This window comes from Somniosus microcephalus, chromosome 4, assembly GCF_052327205.1.
Source record: "Somniosus microcephalus isolate GS21.2 chromosome 4, FLI_Smic_1.0, whole genome shotgun sequence".
Lineage (NCBI taxonomy): Eukaryota > Metazoa > Chordata > Chondrichthyes > Squaliformes > Somniosidae > Somniosus > Somniosus microcephalus.
Window position 1 is genome coordinate 204,712,048 of NC_140990.1, and position 17,318 is coordinate 204,729,365.

At 45.8% G+C, this 17,318-nt stretch overlaps 1 pseudogene; it reads left to right on the forward strand.

Moving 5' to 3' along the window:
• Nucleotides 1–13,890: 13,890 nt before the first annotated feature.
• LOC147120161 (gamma-crystallin S-1 pseudogene) lies at nt 13,891–16,233 on the forward strand (annotated as a pseudogene).
• Nucleotides 16,234–17,318: the final 1,085 nt, after the last annotated feature.

Consider the following 17,318-nt stretch of genomic DNA (forward strand, 5'->3'; position numbering starts at 1 on the left):
GACTAAAAACAAGGGCATATAAGGTAGCCAAATCTAGTGGGAGGATGGAAGATTGGGAAGTCTTTAAAAGACAGCAAAAAATAACAAAAAGATTGATTAAGAAAGGGAAGATAGAATATGAAAGTAAATTAGCAAAAAATATAAAAACAGACAGTAAAAGTTTCTATAGTTATATAAAAAGAAAAAGGGTGGCTAAAGTAAATGTTGGTCCCTTAGAGGATGAGACCGGGAAATTAATGGTGGGAAACATGGAGATGGCAAAAACACTGAACAACTATTTTGTATCAGTCTTTACAGTAGAGGACACTAAGAATATCCCAACACTGGACAAACAGGGGGCTCTAGCGGGGGAGGAACTAAATACAATTAAAATCACTAAGGAAGTGGTACTTGGTAAAATAATGGGACTCAAGGCGGATAAATCCCCTGGACCTGATGGCTTGCATCCTAGGGTCTTGAGGGAAGTAGCGGTAGGGATTGTGGATGCATTGGTAATAATTTTCCAAAACTCACTGGACTCAGCAAAGGTCCCGGCAGATTGGAAAACTGCTAATGTAACACCCTTATTTAAAAAGGGTAGTAGGCAGAAGGCTGGAAACTATAGACCTGTTAGCCTAACATCTGTGGTTGGTAAAATGTTAGAGTCCATTATTAAGGAGACAGTAACGGGACATTTGGATAAACATAATTTAATAGGGCAAACTCAGCATGGTTTCATGAAGGGGAAGTCATGTTTAACAAATTTGCTTGAGTTTTTTGAGGAAGTAACATACAGGGTGGATAAAGGGGAACCAGTGGACGTAGTGTATTTAGACTTCCAAAAGGCATTTGACAAGGTGCCACACAAAAGACTATTGCTCAAGATAAAAAATCACGGGACTGGGGGTAATATTCTGGCGTGGGTGGAGGATTGGCTCTCTAACAGAAAGCAGAGAGTTGGGATAAATGGTTCATTCTCAGATTGGCAACCAGTAACTAGTGGTGTTCCGCAGGGGTCAGTGCTGGGTCCCCAACTCTTTACAATCTATATTAACGATTTGGAGGAGGGGACCGAGTGTAACATATCAAAGTTTGCAGATGATACAAAGATGGGATGGAAAGTAGTGAGTGAGGAGGACATAAAAAACCTGCAAAGGGACATAGACAGGCTAAGTAAGTGGGCAGAGATTTGGCAGATGGAATACAATACTGGAAAGTGTGAGGTTATGCACTTTGGCAGGAAAAATCATAGAGCAAGTTATTATCTTAATGGCAAGAAACTGGAAAGTACTGTAGTACAAAGGGATCTGGGGGTCCTGGTGCACGAAACTCAAAAAGTTAGTATGCAGGTGCAGCAAGTGATTAAGAAGGCCAATGGAATGTTGGCTTTTATTGCTAGGGGGTTGGAATATAAAAACAGGGAGGTATTGCTGCAGTTGTACAAGGTATTGGTGAGGCCGCACCTGGAATACTACATACAGTTTTGGTGTCCATACTTAAGAAAAGACATACTTGCTCTCGAGTCAGTACAAAGAAGGTTCACTCGGTTAATCCTGGGGATGAGTGGGTGGTCATATGAGGAGAGGTTGAGTAGATTGGGACTCTACTCATTGGAGTTCAGAAGAATGAGAGCCGATCTTATTGAAACATATAAGATTGTGAAGGGGCTTGATCGGGTGGATGCGGTGAGGATGTTCCCAATGATGGGTGAAACTAGAACTAGGGGGCATAATCTTAAAATAAGGGGCTGCTCATTCAAAACTGAGGTGAGGAGAAACTTCTTCACTCAGAGGGTGGTAGGTTTGTGGAATTTGCTGCCCCAGAAAGCTGTGGAAGCTACATCATTAAATAAATTTAAAACAGAAATAGATAGTTTCCTAGAAGTAAAGGGAATTAAGGGTTACGGGGAGCGGGCAGGAAATTGGACATGAGTCTAGGTTCGGAATGGTCATGGCCCTGTGGTTAGTGGAGTGGGCCCAGGGGCCGTGTAGCCTTGTTCTGCTCCTACTGTGTTCTAATTCTGTTAGATTTCAGGAGATGGTTTTATTCCTGTTCCTGGCTGGGGTGGAGATCGCCTTTACAGAAGGTAAGTACTGTAGAAAATATAGGGACAGAGTGATCTCCTGGAAGAATTTCGATCGCCTAGATGGGTCGGAGAGGAATTTCCCAGATTTTTTTCTCCCAAATTGGCCATTGGGTCTTTATCTGGTTTTTCGCCTCTCCCGGGAGATCACATGGGTTCGGGTGGATGCAGAGTGATAGAAGATTTGAGGTTAGGATCAGATCAGCCATGATCTTATTGAATGGTGGAGCAGGCTCGAGGGGCCGATTGGCCTACTCCTGCTCCTATTTCTTATGTTCTTATGTTCTAAGTCCTGCAAGGGATCCCAGGGATCCAGTGTTATTTGGACAACATCCTGGTCACGGGCGAAAATGACAGTGATCACCTTGCCAACCTGGAGCAGGTGCTCACTAGATTGCAGGAATATGGACTCCAAGCTAACCGCCCCAAATGCGAGTTTTTTAGAAAACAGATCTCGTATTGTGGCCACGTTATCGATAAAGAGGGGTTACATAAGTCCCCAGAGAAGATTGAGGCAGTAGTCAAGGCTCCAGCACCGGAAAATGTGTCACAACTGAGGTCGTTCCTCGGGCTGGTAAACTACTACCATAAGTTCTTGCCAAATTTGTCTACAATACTACACCCACTGAACACCCTACTGCAAACTGGGGTGTCATGGAAGTGGAGTGACGAATGTAGACGAGCTTTCCAGAAGAGCAAAACACTAATCACATCGAAACAGGTATTGGCCCATTACAACCCAGCATTACAAATTCGGTTGGCATGTGATACGTCACCCTACGGCATTGGAGCGGCGCTGTCGCACAAATTCTCGGACGGCTCAGAGAGGCCAATAGCCTCTGCGTCACGATCACTAACCTCAGCCGAGCGTAACTACGCCCAGATTGACAGGGAGGCCCTCAGCCTAGTGTGGGGAGTGAAAAAGTTCAATCACTATCTGCACGGGCAGAAATTCACATTGCTGACTGATCACCAGCCTCTTGTCTCCATTTTTACTCCGAGGAAGGGCGTCCCGGTGATGACTGCGCAACGACTACAAAGATGGTCACTTTTTCTAGGGGCAGACCACTATGAGATTGAGTATAAGGGCACGAAACAGCATGGAAATGCTGATGGGCTATCACGCCTGCCACTGCCTACTGCGGAGGAAGCACCAGCAGTGTATCCTGTTGAAATATTCCATTCGACTATAGTTGAATACCTACCGGTAACTAACGCTTGTATCGATAAGGAAACCCGAAATGACCCGACACTGTCTCGGGTATATGATTTGACGGTGAAGGGATGGCCAGCACATGGCGACTCACTGTTGCCAGCATTCTCGACAAGGAGAGAACAGCTGTCAGTGTGCCTGGGGACCTTGATGTGTGGATCCCGAGTGGCAATTCCACCCAAGTTAAGGGATAGAGTGCTCAATGAGCTTCATGAGGGTCATCTGGGAGGAATAGAAATGAAATGCCTAGCCAGGGCTTAGGTGTGGTGGCCAGGAATCGATAAACAAATCGAGGACCTGACCAAGAGCTGCTCAGGATGCCAGAAAGTCCAAAATGCACCACCACATGCCCCTCTACACCCATGGGAGTGGCCCTCATCTCCATGGCAACGGGTGCATATTGATTTTGTTGGTCCATTCATGGACTCAATGTTTTTAATAGCCGTGGATGCGCACTCGAAATGGCCTGAGGTCATCAAAATGTCCTCCACCACCACGGAGAAAACTATTGCAGTCCTACGGACCATTTTTGCCAGGAATGGCTTGCCAGAACAGATTTGCTCCAACAACGGACCACAGTTTGTGTCTGAAGAGTACCGGAGGTTCTTGAAAATGAATGGGGTAAGGCATTACACATCCGCCCCGTATCATCCAGCCAGAAATGGATTGGCTGAGAGGTTCGTACAAACCTTTAAGAAGGCAATAAAGGCTATGTACAATGACAACATTCCGCTGCAGCACAAGGTGGACAATTTCCTGTTCGCCTACCGGAATGCGACACATGCAGTCACCAACCAGGCCCCAGCCATGATGTTCTTTAACCGAAGGTTAAGATCTCGCCTGGATTTGCTCAGACCAAACGTAAGAAGAGATGTTGAGAGTAAACAATTCCAGCACATCCATGAGAAGCCAACAAGGAGCTTCAATGTAGGGCAACCAGACTTGGCCCGCGACTACCGAACAGAAAAATGGCAGCCAGGAACGATATGCATACGGCAGGGCCCACTAATGTACACAGTGGACGTTGGGGAGAGCATTGTGAGACGCCATGCTGACCAGATCCTAGAGTCACAGGAACAAGTCAACCCCATGCCTCGCCCATGCGTACCTGGTGATGGACCCGACGTACAGGTCGCATCTACCCCAGAAACAGTAGCATCGGAAGCTGATGAACCAACCGATGACAGGGGGCCAGAATCGCCTCCGCACCAAGAGCAAGACACTCGGGAAAGGCGCTGTCCAGAAAGGCTCAGGAAGCCTCCCCAAAGACTGAATTTATAAATAGACTATTTTCAGCTAATGTTGCATGTTAAAAGTGTTAATTGTAATTAGTTTGATATTTAATTGTTAAATGAGTGTTATGGTACAGTTAATCTAAAAGGGGAGGAATTGTAATGTATGTACCTTTAAGGGGGGAACTACTTTGTACAGCTCATGTATACTGTAGTGCCGGCAGTGACCACACCTGTATATAACGCTGAGTAGTAATCTGTACAGATCAGTTGCAGTTTGAGCCACGTTGAGTAAACACCTGCTGTACCGTTCTCCGCAGTCCGTTTCTTATTATACAGGGACGTAACACCGGGGGACCTTGATGTGTGGATCCCGAGTGGTAATTCCACCCAAGTTAAGGGATAGAGTGCTCAATGAGCTTCATGAGGGTCATCTGGGAGGGGTAAAAATGAAAAGCCAAGCCAGTGCTTATGTGTGGTGGGCGGGAATCGATAAACAAATCGAGGACCTGACCAAGAGCTGCTCAGGATGCCAGAAAGTCCAAAATGCACCACCACAGGCCCCTCTACACCCATGGGAGTGGCCCTCATGTCTATGGCAACGGGTGCATATTGATTTTGCTGGTCCATTCATGGACCCTATGTTTTTAATAGCCGTGGATGCGCACTCGAAATGGCCTGAGATCATCAAAATGTCCTCCACCACCACGGAGAAAACTATTGCAGTCCTACAGACCATTTTTGCCAGGAATGGCTTGCCACAACAGATTTGCTCCGACAACGGACCACAGTTTGTGTCTGAAGAGTTCCGGAGGTTCTTGAAAAAGAATGGGGTAAGGCATTACACATCCGCCCCGTATCATCCAGCCACAAATGGATTGGCTGAGAGGTTTGTACAAACCTTTAAGAAGGCAATAAAGGCTATGTACAATGACAACATTCCGCTGCAGCACAAGGTGGACAATTTCCTGTTCGCCTACCGGAATGCGACACATGCAGTCACCAACCAGGCCCCAGCCATGATGTTCTTTAACCGAAGGTTAAGATCTCGCCTGGATTTGCTCAGACCAAACGTACGAAGAGATGTTGAGAGTAAACAATTCCAGCACATCCATGAGAAGCCAACAAGGAGCTTCAATGTAGGGCAACCAGTCTTGGCCCGCGACTACCGAACAGAAAAATGGCAGCCAGGAACGATATGCATACGGCAGGACCCACTAATGTACACAGTGGACGTTGGGGAGACCATCGTGAGACGCCATGCTGACCAGATCCTAGAGTCACAGGAACAAGTCAACCCCATGCCTCGCCTATACGTACCTGGTGATGGACCCGACGTACAGGTCGCATCTACCCCAGAAACAGTAGCATCGGAAGCTGATGAACTGAAGTAAGATTTAAAAATGAGCGTAACAGGGCACGTTTAGTAGAACGCAATTGCGCAGCAAAATGTTTAAAGATGAAATGTACTAATTATTCGTATGTTTAATTGCAGAAATGACCATACCAGTTTAGAGAGATGAAACTTACAAAAAGAGACACTGACATAACCCTTTTCTGGAAAAACGAAACTTAGTAGTGGTCAAGAGAGAGAGGGTCTTGTTTCTCAGAAATCACATGACCTGATGACTCATTTCCAAGAAATCAGAGGGGCCACAGGCCCATACAGTGAAAAGTGAAACTTATGTTATTGGTTACCTTGTAGAAGTTAGGCACACCTAGTTAGTGATTAATGTATAGACTTTTAAATCAATTGGACCTCTGGAGTAGGAGGTCTCGGAATATGTGTATAACTGTGTAAACCTCAAGAGATTCGGTGGAGTTGGAGCCTTGTGTTGGGACGCAAGAGCCATAGCTCCCCAGGCCTGAATAAACCGTTTTACCTCAATTATTGGGTCTGTCTTTCTTACAACAAGCCAGTGTTAGTCGACTTTGTATATCACTCAGTCCACACTTTGGGGGCTTACATCATGAACCAACCGACGACAGGGGGCCAGAATTGCCTCCGCACCAAGAGCAAGACACTCGGGAAAGACGCTATCCAGAAAGGATCAGGAAGCCTCCCCAAAGACTGAATTTATAAATAGACTATTTTCAGCTAATGTTGCATGTTAAAAGCGTTAATTGTAATTAGTTTGATATTTAATTGTTAAATGAGTGTTATGGTACTGTTAATCTAAAAGGGGAGGAATTGTAATGTATGTACCTTTAAGGGGGGAACTGCTTTGTACAGATCATGTATACTGTAGTACCGGCAGTGACCACACCTGTATATAACGCTGAGTAGTAATCTGTACAGATCAGTTGCAGTTTGAGCCACGTTGAGTAAACACCTGCTGTACCGTTCTCCGCAGTCCGTTTCTTATTATACAGTGACGTAACACCGGGGGACCTTGATGTGTGGATCCCGAGTGGTAATTCCACCCAAGTTAAGGGATAGAGTGCTCAATGAGCTTCATGAGGGTCACCTGGGAGGGGTAAAAATGAAAAGCCTAGCCAGGGCTTATGTGTGGTGGCCGGGAATCGATAAACAAATCGAGGACCTGACCAAGAGCTGCTCAGGATGCCAGAAAGTCCAAAATGCACCACCACAGGCCCCTCTACACCCATGGGAGTGGCCCTCATCTCCATGGCAACGGGTGCATATTGATTTTGCTGGTCCATTCATGGACTCAATGTTTTTAATAGCCGTGGATGCGCACTCGAAATGGCCTGAGGTCATCAAAATGTCCTCCACCACCACGGAGAAAACTATTGCAGTCCTACAGACCATTTTTGCCAGGAATGGCTTGCCAGAACAGATTTGCTCCGACAACGGACCACAGTTTGTGTCTGAAGAGTTCCGGAGGTTCTTGAAAAAGAATGGGGTAAGGCATTACACATCCGCCCCGCATCATCCAGCCACAAATGGATTGGCTGAGAGGTTCGTACAAATCTTTAAGAAGGCAATAAAGGCTATGTACAATGACAACATTCTGCTGCAGCACAAGGTGGACAATTTCCTGTTCGTCTACCGAAATGCGACACATGCAGTCACCAACCAGGCCCCAGCCATGATGTTCTTTAACCGAAGGTTAAGATCTCACCTGGATTTGCTCAGACCAAATGTACGAAGAGATGTTGAGAGTAAACAATTCCAGCACATCCATGAGAAACCAACAAGGAGCTTCAATGTAGGGCAACCAGTCTTGGCCCGCGACTACCGAACAGAAAAATGGCAGCCAGGAACGATATGCATACGGCAGGGCCCACTAATGTACACAGTGGACGTTGGGGAGAGCATCGTGAGATGCCATGCTGACCAGATCCTAGAGTCACAGGAACAAGTCAACCCCATGCCTCGCCCATACGTACCTGGTGATGGACCCGATGTACAGGTCGCATCTACCCCAGAAACAGTAGCATCGGAAGCTGATGAACCAACCGACGACAGGGGGCCAGAATCGCCTCCGCACCAAGAGCAAGACACTCGGGAAAGGCGCTATCCAGAAAGGATCAGGAAGCCTCCCCAAAGACTGAATTTATAAATAGACTATTTTCAGCTAATGTTGCATGTTAAAAGTGTTAATTGTAATTAGTTTGATATTTAATTGTTAAATGAGTGTTATGGTACTGTTACTCTAAAAGGGGAGGAATTGTAATGTTTGTACCTTGAAGGGGGGAACTACTTTGTACAGCTCATGTATACTGTAGTACCGGCAGTGACCACACCTGTATATAACGCTGAGTAGTAATCTGTACAGATCAGTTGCAGTTTGAGCCACGTTGAGTAAACACCTGCTGTACCGTTCTCCGCAGTCCGTTTCTTATTATACAGGGACGTAACACCGGGGGACCTTGATGTGTGGCTCCTGAGTGGTAATTCCACCCAAGTTAAGGGATAGAGTGCTCAATGAGCTTCATGAGGGTCATCTGGGAGGGGTAAAAATGAAAAGCCTAGCCAGGGCTTATGTGTGGTGGCCGGGAATCGATAAACAAATCGAGGACCTGACCAAGAGCTGCTCAGGATGCCAGAAAGTCCAAAATGCACCACCACAGGCCCCTCTGCACCCATGGGAGTGGCCCTCATCTCTATGGCAATGGGTGCATATTGATTTTGCTGGTCCATTCATGGACTCAATGTTTTTAATAGCCGTGGATGCGCACTCGAAATGGCCTGAGGTCATCAAAATGTCCTCCACCACCACGGAGAAAACTATTGCAGTCCTACAGACCATTTTTGCCAGGAATGGCTTGCCAGAACAGATTTGCTCCAACAACGGACCACAGTTTGTGTCTGGAGAGTTCCGGAGGTTCTTGAAAAAGAATGGGGTAAGGCATTACACATCCGCCCCGTATCATCCAGCCACAAATGGATTGGCTGAGAGGTTCGTACAAACCTTTAAGAAGGCAATAAAGGCTATGTACAATGACAACATTCTGCTGCAGCACAAGGTGGACAATTTCCTGTTCGCCGACCGGAATGCGACACATGCAGTCACCAACCAGGCCCCAGCCATGATGTTCTTTAACTGAAGGTTAAGATCTCGCCTGGATTTGCTCAGACCAAACGTACAAAGAGATGTTGAGAGTAAGCAATTCTAGCACATCCATGAGAAGCCAACAACGAGCTTCAATGTAGGGCAACCAGTCTTGGCCCGCGACTACCGAACAGAAAAATGGCAGCCAGGAACGATATGCACACGGCAGGGCTCACTCATGTACACAGTGGACGTTGGGGAGAGCATGATGAGACGCCATGCTGACCAGATCCTAGGGTCACAGGAACAAGTCAACCCCATGCCTCGCCCATACGTACCTGGTGATGAACCCGATGTACAGGTCGCATCTACCCCAGAAACAGTAGCATCGGAAGCTGATGAACCAACCGACGACAGGGGGCCAGAATCGCCTCCGCACCAAGAGCAAGACACTCGGGAAAGGCGCTACCCAGAAAGGATCAGGGAGCCTCCCCAAAGACTGAATATATAAATAGACTATTTTCAGCTAATGTTGCATGTTAAAAGTGTTAATTGTAATTAGTTTGATATTTAATTGTTAAATGAGTGTTATGGTACTGTTAACCTAAAAGGGGAGGAATTGTAATGTATATACCTTTAAGGGGGGAACTATCTTTTACAGCTCATGTATACTGCAATACCGGCAGTGACCACACCTGTATATAGCACTGTGTAGTAATCTGTACAGATCAGTTCCAGTGTGAGCCACGTTTAGTAAACACCTGTTGTACCGTTCTCCTGCAGTCTGTGTCTTATTATACACGGACAAAACAAGAACAAGTGGGCTTGGAGTTGCATGAGGACCAGGCCATGACGGTCCATTTAAAGGAGATCGTAGCCGAGTTGGAAAAGGACGCACAAACGGTAAATGCTCTCGTAAGGGAGGACAGAAATGCTTCTGACCAGGCTGCGCAGAATGAGGTGTGCGTGTTATACGGGGCGTGGTTACTGGGCGAAGGCCGCAGTAACCTGGAGGATTTAAAACAAGGTTTGGTCCCCTCCTGGATTAGCAACAAGCACCTCACAGCCCTCCACCCTTTTGAGAATGCATTGAGCCCGTGCCAACTCCGGCTAGCCTCCGAAGCCTATCCAGTCCCCGTGGATTGTGGGCAGTCCAACCACACAATCATGGGAGTAGTAGTTAGGATGTCGGTCATGGGTCGGACAGCCCGACCCGCGCCGGTATACAGAGTTGAGAACAGTGGAGTCATTCAAGGGGGTGCACACATCCATTTCACTGCGGTCCCGCCTTACGTCATTAAGTGGGAGCATGCTATGACATGTACTGACCTCGCAGGGTGCCGGAGCCGGGGGGCAAACATAACCCTGTGTCCCCAGCACTTGAATGCCTTTTCAAGACCGCAGTGTGGGTTCAGAGCTGCTGACGCGAAGCCTATAAATTGTACCATGGAGGCAATGGCAGAACGCCATGTTCCCCCGCAGGTAGCATATATAGGGGGTGGGACATATTGTGTCACCACCGGCGTGTCCCACTACCAGCACGGACAGCATAGCTGGTGTCCGGTCAGTGACAGCAGTTTCTGTTTTAAACCCAGGGCAGAACTTCAAGTGGCCCAGGAGCGAATTGTCCCCATTCCTGAACCCTCCACTGTTCACCTCACTGTGCAGAATTTTACGAATTTGCAAAAGTACGTAGCACACTTTGGCTACGAAATTCCCCCTCTCCCTGAACATTTGACCAAAATTCTAAAAGCTGTTAAAATTTCACAGAAACATTTTTACACTCTCGAGCAGAAAACAGTAGAGATAGGGACTAAGATACTGGATATTGTAACTCCAGCCTGGTGGAACCTTTTCAATAATATAGAGGTCCCTTCGTGGATCAGACTGGCTTCCCACATTCTCATGGTTTGCCAGTTAGGGATAGTGCTGTATTTGGTTTGCATTCAGTGTAAGGGAAAAGGTCGGTGGTCAGATTCTGAAACCAGAGCTTTTGGAAAGAACATTATGTAAAGGTTGTGGAAGATACACCGGTTTAAGTCTTTTTCCCTGTATTTTGATTGAAGAATTGCTGTTTCTTTGTGTTTGTTTTTTTTAATAAAGGTTCTCTTTTGTTGTCTATGGTGCGACGTGGTTTAATAAAGATATGTGTACCGAGTGGTGCAGGGGTGTTAGACCCCCTCCATGCCTGGATGTGTGTGTAAAGTCTGTAACTTTACTCTCTGTATGTTGATGTACACTACATTATCGCGGAATGGGAAGTGTATGTGTCGTGGGTATATTAGATAGGTAATTACAGGGGAAGGTTGACTATGGAGGGTCAGAAAAATTTTGCTCACTTTAAAGTATGATACTTCAAGCAAGTTTTAGTATCACAGGGAGGATTGTAAGATTTGCAAAATTTCTGCATCTCCCCGAAGGTTATTATTAAAAAAAGGAACCCTGCATGGACATTTTAAATTGAAAAGGGTACCCAAGATGGCGCCCATGCCTCATGGCAGAAAGCCTGTGGGATTCCAAAATGGATTCTGCAGCGCAGACAGCTTGGGCGAAATCAAAACTAAGGCTGCAGGTTTTCTGTGAAGAGAAACTTTGTGTTTTGGAACGAGACAGGACTCTGAATTATGCATTAGACTGAATTGGAGACGGATCTAATTGCAGTTTAGGCCTATAGTAAAGGCCATCAAACAGTCTGCATACATTATCGGAAACAGATTAACACAGTCATCGAGGCCGGACAAGCCTATCAAGGAACTTTCAGGACAATACAAGTCAATTATCGGGCCGGTAGATGCGATTACCGGCCATCTAAAAACCGTTAGTATGAATTGCTACCATTATTTTAAAACAGCCTGCCAAAATTAAAACAAAGAACTAAACTGATCTGGCGCAAAGATAAGGGTTTTCGACGAAGGTATAATTGAAGGCCCCGGGTAGCATTGAGTTGGGGCAGCTAGTTTGTTCGTTCGTTCGGAGGTCCGTAGAGTTCGTTGGTTGGTGTGCTGGTGCTGCTCCTCGGGCCCTTGCCCTCGTGGCTGCCGCTCTTTCCCCGTCCCATGCTTACCTCCTGGACTTTGCCCGTGCCCTTTTCCCACTCCATCTGGAACTGCCCTGGCACCGGGTCAGGCGGACATGGATAGATTCAGGCGAGGCGAGGCGGGACGCGACGAGGGGAGAAGGGAAAACTACTGAGGGACAGACCGGCTGGAGGAGACCAAACGAGGGGAGGCTTCGAATCATCGGGCCTTCAGCCTCGGCCGACCTTCGAATATCTGCACACTAACTCAAACTGGCAGCTGTCGACGAAGAATCATCCCTGCAAGGTAAAGTACCCAAACAGAGACTTTGACTTTGGGGTACTCGAACCTGGACAATGCCCTTGCAGCACCCGGAGACCATGTGATGATGGCAGGCTCCAGAGAGCACCAAGAGCGAACCCCAGCCCCCACTGCTGTTTTGAATTGAGCAAACCCCGTTTTTGATTGGTGAGCATAGATTCTGACCCCTCATAGCTTAATCTAGTTAGGTATAGGGGGTGGGATAAGGATAAGGGGATTGTTAAGATAGTTGTTTTCCCTCGATATGCCATGTGTTCCCCATTCCCTGTATAAGTGCATTTGCCTGTAATGTTACAGTGGTAACTTCTTTTAAGACTGTATTAATTTTTCCTGTTCAATAAAATCTTGGTTTTTGCTTGCATCCAAACCACCTGCCTACTCGAGTTTTCTGTATCACTGCCTGTACCTAATTCCGCTGTCTAGAACCCAGGGGTGTGGGAGCGATTCGAACCGCTCAAAAACAGTCAGGGGTATAACTGACAGGGCGCACACGCCACCCACCACCACCCCCTGCAGACCTAACATTTGGGAGACTAGCGTGGAGGCGGGAAACATTTTACCAGCCGACCCGGTACCAAATGCGCCCCCTGACCCCCCAAAAAATTCTGGCCTTAGGAGCTGATTCACGTTTCTCCCTTTCAAACGTTACATTGAACTCCATCATGTTATGATCGCTATTGGATAAATGTTCACGCAGTTAGGTAAATCAGGCTCATTACTCATTATGTTTATGAAGAATGGAAGAAGGTAGGCCAGCAGGGAGTGCATTGGAATAGTCAAGTCTAGAGATAACAAAGGCATGCATGAGGGTTTGGGCAGTAGATCAGCTGAGACAGGAGCAGAATTGGGGCGATGTTACGGAGCTGGATGTAGGCGGTCTTGGGATGCAGTGGATCTGTGGTTGGAAGCTCATCTCGGGGTCAAGTGCAACACCAAGTTTGAGAACAGTCTAGTTCAGCTTCAGATGGTTGCCAGGTAGAGGGATGGAGTTGGTGGCTAGGGAATAGAGTTGGAGGTGTGGACCGAAGACACTGGTTTCATCTTCCAAATATATAGTTGATGGAAATTTCTGCTCATCTACTACTGGATGTTGGACATGCAATGCGACAAATTAGAGACAGTGGAGGGGTCGAGAGAGGTGGTGATGAGGTAGATCCGGCTGTTGTCAGCCTACATGTGGAAGCTGGTGTTGTGTTTTTGGAAGATGTTGCTGAGGGGCAGCATGTAGATGAGATATAGGAGGGGCCAAGGATAGATCCTTGCGGGTCACCAGAGGGAAAGGTGCGAGATGAGAAGAGAAGCCATTGCAGGTGATTTTCTGGCTACGGCTGGATAGATACGAATGGAACCAGACGAGTGCATTCCCAACCAGCTGGGTGATGGAGGAAAGGTGTTACAGGAGGATGGTGTGTTCAACCATGTCAAAGACTGCAGACAAGTCGAGGAGGATGAGGATGGACAGTTTACCATGGTCACAATCACATAGGATGACATTTGTGACTTTGATAAGGGTTGTTTCAGTATTCTGGCAATGGTGAGAACCTGATTGGAGGGATTCAAACATGGAGTTCCAGGAAAGGTGGGCATGGATTTGGGAAGCAAAATCACCTTAAAAGACTTTGCAAAGGAAAGGGAGGTTGGAGATGGGGTGGTAGATTGCATGGGCAGAGGATCAAGGGTGGGTTTTTTGAGGAGGGGTGTGATGACAGCAGAATTGAAGGAGTACCTGAGGAGAGAGAACCGTTAACTATATCAGCTGACATGTGGGCCAGGAAGGACAGTTGGGAGGTCAACAGTTTGGTGGGAATAGGGTCGAGGGTACAGGAAGTGGGTCTCATGGACAAGATGAGCTTGGAGAGGTCATATGGGGTGATAGGAGAGAAACCAGGGAAAGTGTGAGTTCAGGGCTAGGGCAGGAGGGAGCCTTAGTCGAAGTTTGGTGCGGTGGGCTGGGGGGAGGGAGGGAAGTGCCAGACGCAGCTGAACCTATGTCCTCTGAAGCCGTGAATATTCCAGAACTGCTATGTTCAAACAACAATTAAAGTTACATGAAGACAAAAAAAAGGAAAAGAATCAATGACACATCAGGAGTCATTCAGGTGTTTTTCTACAAAAGTGCAACATGCGCATTGTTGATTTTTGCTGATTTTCAGTCCTGAATCATTAGAATAACAAAAGCAAAGCCCAGAGAGGCCTTTCAGCCCAGCATATAAATACCAAGCTGTGTGAAGCAGTGAAACATTCAGTCAGTTACTGAACTAACTGTCAGCTCAAAATGGGAAAGGCAAGGACCACTCAGATGAATACATTGTATCAGAATTCTTCATTAATTATCATCTAGTTTTGAGAATGTATTAATTTACAAACCTATATCTCTCCACAGATCATCTTTTACGAGGACAGGAACTTCCAGGGTCGGCACTACGAGTGCAGTACTGACTCTGCTGACCTGTCCCCTTACTTCAGCCGCTGTAACTCCATCCGTGTTGAGAGTGACTGGTGGGTGCTGTATGAGAGACCCAATTACATGGGATACCAGTATGTTCTGAGCAGGGGAGAATATCCTGACTACCAGCGCTGGATGGGATTCAATGACAACATCGGGTCATGTCGCACCTACCCATACGTAAGTTATAATTTGAAGGTTAATGCGTCCTATACCAATTGAGATCAAGTAAATGAGTACCATGCTGAGCAACTGAGTGCCTGGGAGTTATTTGTCAGAATATTTTATCTGCTTTTAACATCTATTGTGACTTTGTGTGGACTCCAGCAGTTGGACTTTATTTTTGTAACAAGAGGTAAGACATAGAGCTTCGCTCATCTACATTTCAAAGATAATTCAACTGCCATAGGACTTGTGAACTTATTAACTTATTAAAATCTGGGAGTATAATTGGATGATTCAGTTAGTTGAATATTTAGAACGGAAAGGCAAATTGCTGAATTGATGGTTTTGAATGTAATCAGACTCATTGCGGTGCGACTAAGAAATTGTGCGTTAAACTGATGTCATTGGTCTGATCTAGTTTAATAAATTGAACAAAGAGAAACCTGCCTTAAGCTTCACCCATACTGAAACCTCAGTTCAAACAAAACTACAATTAAACTTTTACTAACATGAAGCAATCTCCTGTCTATATGGGCCGAGTAGAATCAGTCCCAATTTGCTGTTTTAAAATGTCACTGTATCAAATTACACAGGAGCTGCGCTCCAGTGACAGGCCAGGAATGTAGTAAACTGGATCAATAGATATTGCGAAATGCCTCTCGTTAATAACATCATCATACGGAGCCTTTTGTAAACTCCTTCCCAAACAGAGAGCTCTTTCTAACTAGAATCAGTCCTGAATTTGCTGTCACATTTCACTGGTTTTCTGTAGCAATTTACACAAGAGCCGCTCGGTGATGTCAGTCAGCAGATAATCAGCTCGTTCAATAGATGTTATTGAACTGTCTGTTACTGTTCACAAACATCATCTGCAAAACTTCATACACATCCTTCTCACCAGGAGGCTGTATTTCTAGATATTGAACATTTCTAGCTTCATCACTAATATGATTTGATTTCTGTAACAGTACCGAGGTGGAAACTACAGAATGAGGATTTACGAGAGGCCTGACTTTGGAGGACAGATGATGGAATTCATGGATGACTGTCCATCTGTCTTCGATCGTTTCCGTTACCGTGACATTCACTCCAGCCATGTGATGGACGGTTACTGGATCTTCTATGAACAGCCCAACTACAGAGGCCGCCAGTACTTCATGAGACCCGGTGAATACAGGAGATTCAGTGACTGGGGCGGCTACAACTCAACTATCGGATCTTTCAGACGTATGAGAGACTTCTAGACTTTTCTTGATTAACGTGATTTGTTTCTGTCTGAAATAATCTTGAAAATAATAAAAACTCTTCTACTTGAAAGACATCTTTATTTATTTATTTTTGGATTGTTGTGGAAATCAATAAAAAATCTCATGGAACGCTCAGTGTTGGAGTTTCAAGTTGAGAATTTAGCCTTATATCTGTGAATCACGGGAGGTTCTGTTATTGTGCTCAGTCAGGTAATGTGCACATTTGCACTATTTGCCAAATCAGTCTCAACACTAACTGGGTCCTTGCTGGAATGCAACCTCTGTCACATTGATAATAAAAGTCTGATATTCTGTATTGAAGTGACCTTCCACAGGTTAGTAGCATGAAGAAGGACCAAGAGTTAATGAGTCTTGTCTATTTTTTTTTTTATTTCAAATTTTTCCGAGCTTTTATGCTTTGCGATTTATGGGTCAAATCCAGCAATGGTTTGGTGCCAAATTATCACAACTACAATCCTCAGCCTTGTTCCCAATTCAAGTTCCGCTGCTTTGGGGGAGCACAAAACAAACCTGGGCTGTTCCTCAATTAACATGGAATGCCAGAGATCTCTTGTAAAATAGTGATTTCTGGGGAAATACAGAGGTTTCTGGGAAAATGCAGTGATGTCTGGGCAAATACAGTGATCTCTGGGAAAATAAAATGATCTCTGGGAAAATACAGAGTTCTCTGGGAAATGTCAGCAAGTTCTGGGAAAGTACAGCAAAGTTTGGGACGGTGGAGTGATGTTTGGGAAATTACAGCTGTGTTTGGGAAAACACTGAGCACAAAACAAACCTGGGCTGTTCCTCAATTAACAGGAAATGCCAGAGTTCTCTTGGAAAATACAGTGATCTTTGGGGAAATAATTTGATCTCTGAGAAAAATAATGTTCTATGGGAGATGTCAGCAGGTTTTGGGAAAGTAAAGTCTTCTTTGGGAAGGTGGACAATCTTTGGGAAAGTACAGCAATGTTTCGAAAAACACTGAGATCTCTGGTAGACCTGGAGAAAGTCATCCCCTTTTCTCCTTTTGAGCCATAATTGATAAGCAGTCCAAGAACATCAATAAATACACAAATAAAACAGAGACCCTTCTTCTCAAACGTTGAGAGCATGAAAAACACGACAAGAGGAGAGTCCATGTGAATGATTAAA